Below are 12,086 nucleotides of genomic sequence, written 5' to 3' on the forward strand. Positions count from 1 at the left end.
TAATGTTTATGGTGCATTATCTGCTTACAAGCAAATCTATGATGAAAAAAAGAAGCAAACCAAACAAACCACCATGGACGTATTTCTGAAGAGTAACGCCTCCTCAAGAAGACCCTCCGGCATGTCCTTTAGGAGGTATTCTAGAAGAAGGCATTGTTGTCATAGGAGGTGACAGGTCCATGTGTGTTATTGTCCCTGAAGACCGTCCAGTGGGACAAGATATAGAGGTGGAAGATAGCGATATTGATGACCCTGACCCTATCTAGACTTAAGCTAATATATGTGCTTGTGTCTTACTTTTTAACAAAAAAGTTTAGAAAGTAAAAAAAAAACAAAAAAAATTTAATTAATGTTAAAAATAGAAAAAAGCTTATAAAAGAAGGATATAAAGAAAACATATTTTTGTACAGCTGTATAATGTGTTTGTGTTTTAAGCTAAGTATTACAGAGTTGAAAAGTTTAAAAAATTTTCAGTTTCTAACGTAAAATGCTACAGTAAGGTAAGGTTAACTTATTACTGAAGAAAGAAAAATATTTTTTATAAATTTAGTGTAGCCTAAGTGTGCAGTGTTTATAAAATCTATAGTAGTGTACAGCAATGTCCTAGCCTTCACATTCATTCACCCTCATTCAATGACTCACCCCGAGCAACTTCCAGTCCTGCATGCTCCATTCATGGTAAGTGCCTTATACAGGTGTACCATTTTTAATGTTTTATACCATATTTTTACTGTGCCTTTTGTATGTTTAGATATACAAATAACCTTGTATTACAGTTGCCTATAGTCTTCAGAGAAGTAACATCCTATACAGGTTTGTAGCTTAGGAGCAATAGATTATACCATATAGCTGAGGTGTGTAGTAGACTATACCGTCTGGGGTTGTGTAAGAGCACTCTATGATGTTTGCACAATGAAATTGCCTAATGACACATTTATCAGAACATATGCACCCTGTTGTTAAGCAATGCATGACTGTGTTCTGAATAATTTCTTCCAATCTATATTCCAGTTCATGAATTCTCTCTTCACCTAAATTCAGTCTGTTAAAACTGATCATCAAATCTCTCATTTTAATTATTATTACTGTATTTTTCATTTCTAGAAAAAAATTTTTTTCTCATTTAAAAAACCTATTATGTTTTATTTGAAATTTTCCAGTTTCTATATATATTTAAACAGAGTAAAGATATTTTTCTAAAATAACTTTGGTAATTTAACAATTGTCACCCCAATAAATCTAATTAATTAAAAAAAAAGAAAAAAATAACTTTGGTAATTTTAATATCTTATTTTTTAATAGGCACCTTGTCTATTATTTTTGCTGGTACTCCCTCATGAAACAAAGTACCTTGTTTCTTTCATGCTTTGTTTAGTTTGACTGTGAGCTCCAAATTTTCCTTGAAAAAATTTCTATGGAAATTCTCTCCACTGGTTGAGAACAATGGTTTAGATAAAGGTACATCCTTCCAGAAAAAATGTGTGTCTCCTTCTTTCTTCCAGGCATCTAAGTGTATTACCAGTCTTGAACTTGAAATGTTCTGGAACTATCTAGATGATATGCCTTATACATTAGGCAATAAGCTTATGGTTACAAACTATAAGGGGTGTTTTTTTTCCTTCCATTTCTTGAGGTCCTCTGGATGTGGAGTAGAAAGGAGTGGGGTGAGTTTTCTTGTTTACCCCTACTCCAAGGGTGTAGATCTTTGGGGGTCCCAATTTTATGGGGAATGGATCTCCTTTTAAGAGGAGGGAGAAGGTCGTCAAAACTGAACCTCAATTTCTCTAGGTTTGGCAAATGCCTTCAGGTCAAATGTAACTACCATCCTTCATTTACCTCTTAGGGTTCTTATTGTCTCTTACATTTTCGCCTTGTAATCTCTTACTATCGTATCTACTCTTTGGTACTTTTAAGAAGCTTTATATTTTGGAGGGGGCTCTGAAGTTGAAATGTTTATTGTTAACTTTGTCAAAGTATTGGTATTTCCACTAACCTCCCACCCAAACTGCTCCATTTAATAATAATAATAATAAGAAGAAGAAGAAGAATATCTACATTTTTTGAGAGAAGCATCACTCTATACCAGGCACCTTACATTATGAGGTAGTTACTGTAATTATTCCCCTTTTTACATGTAAGGAAACTGAGGTATAAAAAATTTAAGTACCCTAATTCAGGTCACTCATGTAGTAAGTAGTGCTGCAGTGTTTTTCAACTTTTTTGGCCATAACCCACCATACGAAATACACTTTATAACACAAGTCAATTCGTTTACACTTAACAATAGTGTCATAAAAAATATGCTCACTAGGCTGGCCCAGTGGCTCAGGGGGTTAGAGCTCCATGCTCCTAACTCCGAAGGCTGCCAGTTCAATTCCCACATGGGCCAGTGGGCTCTCAAAAAAAAAAAAAAAAAAAATATGCTCACTAAATGCAGTATACTCTGCACTCTGTTCTTTGATTCTTTTTTAATGATTTAAAATTTTCTTGTATAATTTCAAATCCACCAAAAGTTGAAACAACGTTACAATGCCCCTCATTTGAATTGACCGGCTTACACAGATTCATCACTGGCGACATTTGATTTATCTCTTTCTTTATAGATACACTCCCTTCACTTTCTCTAAACCACGTGAAAATATACTTCACTGCTAAGTACTTCAGCATGCATCTCTGAAGATAAGAGACATTTTCCTGTGCAACTATAACATCAGTTCCATACCTGAGAAAATCAACACTAATTCAGTAGCATCACTTAATATTCCACATTCAACTTGCCTCAATTGTTCTGAAAACATTGTTTACATATATAGATATATTTTAAAATTCAGAATCCAATCAAGATTTAGGAGTTAAATTTGGCCGTCATATCTATTTAGTCTTCCCCGAATCAAGCAGACAGTTAATTTGGCTGAACTCAAACTTCAAACCCTGTCTTCCTTACGTAAGCAGCAGCTGAAATTTCTGTGCGGTTCTTTAGTCTTAGCTGGGTGTCTTGAAGTTGCCCTGTGCCTCAGTAGTTCATGGGTCAGCCAAAGATTTTATATGCAGATTTTATATGCAGAGTTTAAGGCTTCTTCTCTGTGACTACGTCCCTGCCAGGATTTTCTCTTATTTTCTAGCTGCTCCCGGTGCCCTGAAATTCTCCATCCTCCGATTTCTCAGCTGGTAAAACCGCAGGATTCTATTCTAATTTTAGCTTTGATGCAGCTCTAATGGGGCCTATCCTCAGGCTAAAAGCCATTAAAAAAAAAGTGGTAAATTTACCAAGTTCATTGGGCTTCCTCAATACCTGATTCAATTTCTATAATAATTTTACAACTCACACAGTTTTTCTGTTTAATCTTAAGCTCATTTATATGTTATATAATATTAGTATTACTTTATGTAATCTAACGTAGTAATATATTATTGATTATATTCTTCTAAAAATACTTTCCCCGTTTTACCTAAGTTTTAACTGTCTGGGCATAAAGTTATTCACAATTCTATTTATTCTCTGCAAAATCAGTTATGTCACTTTCTTCATTCTCTTTCTTGTTTATCTGTGCCTTTTCCTCTTTTTTTGGTCCATCTTACTAAATATCAACAATTTTATTAGTTTTTTTAAAGAACAAAATTGACTTTATTGATCCCATTTATAGCATTTTTGTTTCCTTTCATTAACTTCTAGTCAAATTATTTCCTTCCTTCTACTTTCTTTGGGTTCATTCTATTTTTGTTTTTCAAATTTCTTAAGTTTGATACCTAATCCATTAATTTTCTGTTTTCATCTTCTAATATAAATATGTTAAGTCTATTGGATCTATAAATTTCCGTTAAAGAAAAGCTTTACCTCTGATCCACCAATTTTGATACACATTTGTATTAGTTAGCTGGAGCTGTGGTAGCAAGCAATTGCAATGCAATTTCTGTGGATTACCACAAAGAACACCTGTTTCTTACATGCTGACTGTAAACTGACTGTAACTGCTCCATTCTGAGATCCAAGCTGAATATCTCCAATTCTGAGATTCAAGTAGTTATCTGCTCCATGCCAGTCTACGACAGCAGGCATAAAACAGTGACCTTTAAAGACTTCTGCTCAGAGTGTCACCCATCAGTCCACTCACATTTCACTGGCCAGAGCAAATCAGATGGCAAGGATGATGTCAGTGCTTGGGAAATATAAATCTCCTCACAGGTTAAGCACTGCAAGACCATGGAAATGGGCTGGAAAGTGTAATTCTTTCCCAGGGTAGAGCAGAAACTATTTGGAACAATAATACAATTTGCTGCAGTATTATTTTCATTATCATTTAGTTCTAAGGAGTCTCTAATTTCCATTATTATTTTTTCTTTGGATCCACAAATTATTTAGAAGTGATTCTTTTAATTTCTAACAATTGTATTTCAGTTACTGATTTCGAACACAATGACATTGTGGCCAGAGAGTGAGATCCTTGTGATTCCAACCCTTGAGGAATATTTGAGAGTTGCTTTATGCTCCACTCACGGACTGTTTGTGTAAATGATCGGAGTGTACTTGAAAATAATGTGTATTTTTCAATTCTTGGGTAAAAAGCCTATTGATTGTGTCGTTCAAATCTGTGTCATTACTGACATTTTTTGTCTGCTCCATCCTGAGAGGGGTGGCATCAAACATGCTTATACATTGAGAGTAGTCTGCTGACATGCGTGGGCACTGTGCAGAATAGTTTACTGAGAGAAGAGAGGACTTATTAGCTGCTGGCTTGTTAAAGTGGAGGTCAGGAGAGTTTCTATAGGAGTATTATGTAAAAAATTCAGTAAAGAAGATGGTTGATAGTACTTAAAATTCATTTCTGAACCTTATATAAGGTTCAGAATGTACATGTTTTTCTTTCCTTTTTTTTTTTTAAAGTGGTGAAAAAATAGTTGATTAGAAGAGATAGTACACTTCCAAGAAATAGAGAGCAGTAGAGAACGGCTCAAGGGCCCAAGGTGGCATTGTTAGGAGAAAAAGTACACTCCAAAGGGTTTGGAGAGGGCCAAGCAAAAGAAGAGGCTCAAAAGACCTTTTACTTTCTATTGAAATGATCACATCCTCAAACTTTTGAAGTGCAGGTTCGTTTTATGAAGACTGTTGTAAATAGTCTCAAACCTATATATGCTCAAGGACAGCGATGTAGAGGAAGATTGCCTCAAGGCAGCCTAGCAAATAAGAAAAAGAGCCGGGCATAGAGTATTTCCTTACAGACTTCCCTTACAGAAGACTTTGTAGGAGTTAAAACTGAATTGGCAACAAGGAGTGTCGGTTTAGATTGAGAAACTCATCTACTTGACTTAGAGAGCTAGTCTTCTTTTGTCTGTTGCTTTAGGAGCATTGTTAACTTGGTCTCCTCACAACTCTGCTTCTTAGGAGATAAAAGAGTGTTTCACCATTACCTCCAATATGCTGACACCTATTCTACAAGTTTTGATTATGGTGCTTTGAATATTGTGCATATGTAGGTGATGACAATGGCCATTGGACTTACGTGATCGTAAAATATACCAATTTCAGAGAGGTTATAAGGTGAAGAAAAATGTGTATCTTACAATTGGTGATGTATGATATGCATGAGCTAGGGGAAAACACAAAATTATTGTCCCTTGATAAGTAATTTAAGGATCCTTCTCTTAATATTTTGAATTAGGGTTTCCAGGGGGGAATTCCCGCCCATTCTTGAGATTTTTTTAAAAATGCTAATGACACTCAATTTGATATCTTCATTCCTAACCTCTCTCTGGACTCCATGCTTGTCTATCCAATTGCCTGGTCAACATCTCCATATCTAATAGACATCTCAAAATTTAACATGTACAGAACTGAACTCTTGATTCATCCCCACTCCCCACCAAACTTGTGCCTTCTGCTGTTTTGTCATCTCTGTAAATGGGACAATAACCCAGGTGCAGAGCTCAATTTAGTATCCTTGACTCCTTTCTTTCTCTTGCACCCTCTATTCAACCTACTGACAAATCCTGAGTTATCTTGAAAATATGCTCTGAATCCAACTATTTTTCACCTCATCCACCCTCAACCCCTCTAGCCCATGCCACCATCATCTCTCACCTGCAGGATTAAACCAGTGTCATAGTCTTTTCCCAGTTTCCAGTCTTTCTCTTCTGTAGTCTCCTTCCTGTGTGACTATGACCCTTGTAAGGTAAATCATATTTGTCACTCCCCAACTTACAACCTTCTGGTGGCTTTCCATCCCACTTAGAACAAAATCTGAAGTGCTCGCCACAGCCAGGATGATCTGAGCCCTGGTTTCCTCTCTGTCCCCGTTTTCTTTCATCTGTACCCTGCTTAATGTACAATACAGACTTTCTGGCTATTTCTCACATGCTTCAATTTTGTTCTCATGTTAGACATACTTTAGCCCGGAATGGTCTTCCCCAGTGGCTTTTTCTGGTCACCGTTCAATATAGCTCTCCATCCCTCTGAAGTACTTTATTTCCTTCATGGTTCTTATCATTACTTAACTTTATGCTACTGTATTATTCTGCTCGGGCTGCCATAACAACACACCACAGAGTAGGTAGCTAAAAGGACAAATTTATTTTCTACCAGAGGCAGGAAGTCCAAGATCAAGATGCCATTAGGGTAGGTATCCTGTGAGGCGTCATGTCCTGCCTTGTAGAAGGCTACCTTCTCCTTGTTTCCTTACATAGCCTCTTTGTGCATGCTTGAGGGTGGGGAGGGAGAGAGAGGGGAGATATGATGCAATAAGAAGAATAACCATGATCTAGAAATTTCTGGTGTCTCTTCCACTTCTTATAAAGACACCAATCCTATCAGATTAAAGCCCGGCCCTTATGACCTCATTTAACCTTAATTACTTCCTAAAGGCCTTATTTCCAAATATAGTTACATTGGAGGTTAGAAGTTCAAATATGAATTTTTCATTGAGGAACACAATTCAGTCCGTAACGGTTACGTATAATTGTTTACTGGCTGTCTCCCCATTACAATAAAGCTCTAATAGGGCAAAGACTGTCTTTGTTCAGCACCATGTCCCTAGTACCTATTAGTCCTTGGTCTGCTGGCCTTTCAATGCGTAACTGTTGAATAAGTGAATCAAATATTAAATGATTGAATGGATGAAGCCTGGAAGTGATGTCAACCCAAATCTCTATCTGGCTGGCTTACGATTTCCCCATGTTTGTTATTTTTTTTGTATCTCTCTATTTCCAGGATGATAATCAGCAGGATTGTAATGAAAGGGGACATGGGTCTTGATTTACGAGGATTACAAAGCCTGTTTCTGACTGTTTACTCAATTATGGGACCTACTCTCAGGGCATCTTTTCCCAAGGGACCACCCTAGCTGCCCACAAGCTGCCAGACAACCTGTATTCATTCTCTTTGGAATTCCTTGGCTCATTATGCAGTCTGAGGACACTGAAGATGAAAGCAAACTCTTCAGTAACTACAATAAGTTAAAGGAGAAAAGGGGTAACTGGTTCTCAGAAGGAGAGAGGGAGAATACCAATTATTCTAAAGTGTAGGACACTTTGAATAAAGGTGCAGATTTAGTGAAATTTTGCTTTCCATAAGAGATAGTTAACAGGCAATCTCTTTAGGTCCAATACCTTTGAGATTAATTTTACCAAAGTGAAAATATCGCTTTATTGCTTGTGTACAAATTAATGAATTTTCCCTCCTCTACCCCAATAAACAGATAATTCTGCTTCTTTATAAACAACATTTAGCTGGTGCCAAGATAAGTTCAGTTTGTTTCTCTGAGTTCCATTTGTGTGCAGGCTTGACACTTTTCTGAACCTTCAGCTGCCTGTAGCATGCTGATGAATGGAAGATATTTCAGTTGACTCTCAATGTGGTAATCTTGATTTTCATGCAAAGCCTGATGTTTTGCAAAATGTAGTTTGTTCAGATGCCAGATAGGCCTTAAAAAGTGGAGCAACTCACAAAGAGTGCTGTATGCCTGTCTTCTGGGGCTGTGGCACTAAGAATCGTTTTATAACCAGTGTAAATTCTTCAGGCTCAATATGTCACATCTGACATCAGCAAGGGCTAGTGAAAGTTTTTTCCTCATGTGTTGATGATAGCAATAAAATATGTCAAATAAGTTACAAGAACTGATTTTATTAATATTGCTCTGAGGAAAGTTATGACTGGGAATTGTCTAACAGAGAACCATGATGTTAGATACTTTCATTGAGGAGTCCAGAGTACCTCAGAACTGGAATGTTTTCAGTTCATGGAACTGGAGATTGAAAATTCTGGTCTTTTCTTGACCTTAGAGATCAGGGACGTTATTTCAATATCTGCCCATAAATGGGGGAAATAAAACAGAAGGAGACAGATACTGTAGTATTGTTAGGGAGAATAAGCAACATATGGACCACGAGAAAGCAGTGCTAAGACAGCAAAAAAATTAATTAAATGATGTGGTGCACCAAAAACCAAAAAATAAGGACTGGTAGAAAACCCATGGGCATTGGAGTAGTTAGGAAAGGTTTCATAAGGTGTGGGTAAGAGAGGACAAAGGTTCATGCATTTATTCAGCAAATATTTGTGGGGTGCCATTTTATGGAAGGTTTGAGGAAAAACAAAAGATATATTCTTTATTCCAGTAAATAAAAGATGATTTATTTGTATTGTTTAAATCATAAATACATATGTACGATCTGGATCTAGGTAAATGGCCAGTACACTTGAACTGCTTACCATCACAAAAGAATTATCAAAGAAGGGAGGGGTTTGATGGCATTTAACCAGACCAGAATTCCCAAGGTGACAATTTACTCTTACTAGTGAATTTTCATTTGCCAGATTTGTGGGTTGCATTAGCTTTAGAAAAGTTAGTGGTGTTCCATGATAAAAATAGTATGTGGAAAAAATGAGGTTATATGTTACTAGGACAAAATCAACCATTTTCCTCATTTTACAGGGTATTTTACTGAACCCCCCCCCCCCTCCACCCCAGCCCTTTGGTGTATTCTTTCAGATGGGAGATAACAGTGTTTCATGGGATGTACATGTTCCTGGGGAACAGAAAGCACTATAGCATATTATTTACAAACATGGACTCTAGAATCTGAATTGATTTTAAATGCTGGCTCAGCCACCGAGAGTTTAGTTCAATTCTTTGAGTCTCATTTTCCTTATCTGTGAGTTAGAGATAGTAAACCTACCTCACAGGGTATGTTTAGCAAAGTGAGTAGCATTCAATAAATGTTCAGTAAGTGGCAGCTATCAAGAGCAGAGTCTGGGTTAGCCTGTCATGAGAAATTCAAGGAACAATGACTCACGATTGTTCACATCTGGCTATTGGGGAAACAATTTCTTGGAGGGGGTTGATGAAAGCTTTTTCAACAAATGATTTCTGTCAGCATGGTTTAAGAATATTAGTAACTATAATTATGAAAAACTAATCTAGAGGAAAAACAACTTCCAATTTACTTGATCAATTATTTTCTAATCTATGGGATAATATTTGGAGCTCTGATCAAATTCTTAAATGAGTACATTAGTTTTTACCACTATTAAGGATCACTGGTGACTAATTTTATTGAGGACAAAGAAACTGTTAGAACCAAAGAAACTTCACTATTTTTAGCAATATTACTGAGTGAATATCGAGTATAGAAGATTTGACTTACTGGCTGTTAAACCATAAGTTTCTGGACTTTCCAGGAGGAAGTTTATTTTTTTATATAATAGTATTATTATATATTTAAAAAATGAAAATTATGTTTGTACTTCAGAAGTACATGCAGGAAGCTACACATTTTCCCTAATATTCAAGGCAATGCACAATTGAGTCTATGAAAAGGTACTGGAAATCAATTTAATAGATTTGAAATATGTAATGTAATAACATTAGACATGAGATGTTTAGCACTATTTTATAGTTTCACAAATGTTGACAGTTGAGATGGCTACCATTTCAGAAGTTCTGCTTGATTTACTTGCTTTTGGTGAAAACATTTTGTTTCAAATATAAAAAATACTAAAATGCTTAACAATTTCCAAATAGGCATGGATGCAAAACATTACAAGCTCTATTTCATTTATTTGTAATTTTGCCTTTCTTTCCATTTTGTAAGTTTTTGAGACTGTCAGGCCTGCCATTAATTTCTGTAAGTATTCAAGAGTGGAATTCCAGCAATCTTCAAAATGTAGTTTGTTCTAACTTTCCATGAGGAAAACATGCTCATTCTTCCTAATCACTGTTACTTCTAATAGAGAAGCCTTAAAGATACCAGGACCACAGGGAGAGGAGCCATGGCTGGTGAAAGTAAGCTGTTAATTTCTAACCTTAACTCTGACTGGTTATTTACCTAATAATGTGTGGTCTTGATGTTAATATATAAAGTGACAATTTCATTTTCTGGAAGGTGATGGAGCAATTAGTTAATCTACAGTACTGTTATATAGTGCAAGTGAAGAATAACGATGATATCCCTATGAACTCCTCTACACGTGTAATGCTCTTTCCCTCAGGTTGTTTTGTGTTTTATTACACGAAACCTGACTTACGAATGACTGTGTGCACCAGTATACATCTACTTAAATTAAATATTAGTGAAGCTTAATTATTAAATAATTAGAAATTATTAGAACTATTAAATATTAGTGAAGAGATTATTAAAACTTAAATATTAGTGAAGCTTAATTCTTTCACAGATGAAAAATTAGAATTTCTACTATTTTCTTCCCATAATCGACTGGATCACGTTGCCTGCTTGAACGACCTACTTTGAAACTAATGGCATATGAAATAAAGCATGCCTTTATATATGTAGTGGTCCATGGTTTCTCTACCACCCCTGCCAGACAACTGAAAACAAATGGAGAAATAGATTTTCTTTTAAGCCATGTCACCATGGCAAAATATTTTTAAAACTTTTACCTCAACAATTCATTATAACATATACCATCCATATACCATGTTTCCCTGAAAATAAGACCTAGCCAGATGCTAAGACCTAGCGCTAATGTGTCTTTTGCAGCAAAAAACTATAATGTGGTCTTATAGTAAAATAAAATTGGGTCTTATATAAGACTATGTCTTATGTTAATTTTTGCTCCAGAAGAGGCATTAGAGCTGATTGTCTGGCTAGGTCTTATTTTTGGGGAAACACAGTATATGAAAGTCCTATTTCTATGTTTAGAGGGAAATGTAAGCACTGGTAAATAAAATCACTCAATACTTGGAAGAGTTTAAAATTAGATTCTAGGACAGCTGATATTCTATTTTCATTTGAAACTGATTGTAAGTCCTATTTACTCAAAATTTAAATCTTGATTTTTATTTTCCTGTTTAGCTAAGGCCTTTTATGTTAGATCTTTGGTGCTACTGGGTCAGTGATTTGGCCTGATCATGTATTAGGACGTTTAAGCATTGTCAGAAATTAGGTCACACCTTTGTATATCAGGTTGATTGAAAAGAATGGTTCCCCAGGGACTATAAACAATGCGCTCGCTATTCAGGTTAGCTGAGATAATGTTTTTGGGTTTTTTTAATGATTTTATTGGGGAAGGGGAACAGGACTTTTATTGGAGGAACAGTGTGTACTTCCAGGACTTTTTTCCAAGTCAAGTTGTTGTCCTTTCAGTCTTAGTTGTGGAGGGTGTCATTCAGCTTCAAGTTGTCCTTTCAGTCTTAGTTGTGGAGGGCGCAAGTTCAGCTCCAGGTCCATTGCTGTTGCTAGTTGCAGGGGGCGCAGCCCACCATCCCCTGCGGGAGTTGAACTGGCAACTTGTGGTTGAGAGCTCAGTGGCCCACGTGGGAATGGAACCGGCAGCCTTCAGAGTTAGGAGCACGGGAGCTCCAACTGCCTGAGCCACCTTGCCAGTCCCAGCTGAGATAATTTGTGATCCTTTGTTGCCTGAGTCCCTTTAATCAAGGAATTAAGGATATAAACTAGAGCTGGTTTATAGGCCCCATCTAGTGGTGTCTCGAAGAAAAGCAGGTAAAACTTAAAAAAAAAAAAAGTCTCTGTGTCTTACAATCTTCCTGTGTGGATGAGCTACTAGTTATTTCCCTGAAACCCTTATCAGGAGGATCAGTATGTGTGAAATTGTTAAAAGTGAAGTTCCCAAGTCACTG

Source organism: Rhinolophus hipposideros (assembly GCF_964194185.1).
Source record: "Rhinolophus hipposideros genome assembly, chromosome: 12".
In the NCBI taxonomy this organism is placed as follows: Eukaryota; Metazoa; Chordata; class Mammalia; order Chiroptera; family Rhinolophidae; genus Rhinolophus; species Rhinolophus hipposideros.